We start from the raw sequence: 1,429 nt of genomic DNA on the forward strand, positions 1-1,429 counted from the left end.
TAATCCACAGCAGAGTCTGGATAGTCATCTACGGCAAATTGCATATCAGACTTGATGGTTTTGTAGACTTTGAATATCCATTCTCTGAAGGAGACTTGAACCTTGATCGTTTCCAGAAGGTTGGTCACTTCATCCGCCCTTAAATGCCCTCTCTGCACCTCTGTCACCACTAGGTTGAACACCAACTCGAGAGACTCTATTGAATATTTGTGCGTCTCTTTGGGATCGAAGAACCTTAGAATCTCATCCTTCTCCAGGAACACAAACCTAAAGATGGGATTGTGGACAATGGTGTTGGGATGAAATCTAAGCAGCCAACTTGGTCTGTTCTTTGAAGGAGAAATTTTTAGCTCTGGCTGGGCCAACCTCATAGCGATGTCGAAATCTTTCTGGCTGTAGAACTTGACTTGAGCGCGCATTACCTCAATCAGCCTTCTGAGAGAAATCGAATATGTTGACCTCCTCTCCAAGTATTTGTTCAATATCTTGTGAAGGAATATTAGGTCAAATACACAGAGGTTGTGGAGGTCAGCATCTGTGAAAGTATATAGGTTGCCGTCATCCCTTTTTACCACATACTGAGTGTATAGCACGATTTTCTTGAGCATAGTTCTTGGAGAAATTGTTTCGAGAGAAGTAATCACATGTTCTGAGAAGACCTGCTCTTGTGGCCTTGTGAGTTTCGAGAAGTGGAACTTTGCAATGGCAGAGGGCATTCCTGTAAGCTCTGGGTCATAAGGGGGCTCTGTGTTCACGGCAGAGTAACGCCACCGTAGAATCTCCTCAACAGTGGTTACGGGCTCTATGCGCACCTTCTTCGTAGGAATCTTGCTCATAGATTCAAGGATCTCAGATACCCTCCCCACCGTGGCAGATTCTGGCGTTCTGGATTCTTCTTCTAGTATAGGCCTCTGGGTAGACCCCTCTGGTAGGATAGGCTTGATAGTTCCTACCACAATGTCAAACGTACCCATGGACGTTTCTTCTGGTATCTTCGTGAGTTTGGAAGAAGAGCCTTCTCCAACTCCGGGTCATCATACTCTTCTTCATTGATCTCCTCTGGCGATTCAGAGCTTGACCCCTTCTGTAGCGATTCCTCTACTGCTTTACCCTTGCCTTTCCCCTTAGGCTCTGGAGATTTGTCTTTAGAGAATAAGGCAGCAGCAAAGTCCACTATTTTTAGTGGTTTGGCAGAGGTTGTCTTCTTTGGTTCCTCTGTCTTCTTCTCCCCCTCATGACGATCATGGTCATCACCTCCTTGATCGTCATGGATTTTAGTGGCCTCTGCCTTGCAAGTAGTAAGGGGAGCCTTCTTYAATCGCTTTAAAACTTTGGAAGCCGCCTTCTCCATTTTTTCTATGACCACCTCAGCATTCACAGAGGCATTGTTGATATCCATCTCTGTGGCCCATTTCATTTTAGAGATGCA

This window comes from Cynara cardunculus (genome assembly GCF_001531365.2).
Source record: "Cynara cardunculus var. scolymus isolate 2C chromosome LG 12, CcrdV1, whole genome shotgun sequence".
In the NCBI taxonomy this organism is placed as follows: Eukaryota; Viridiplantae; Streptophyta; class Magnoliopsida; order Asterales; family Asteraceae; genus Cynara; species Cynara cardunculus.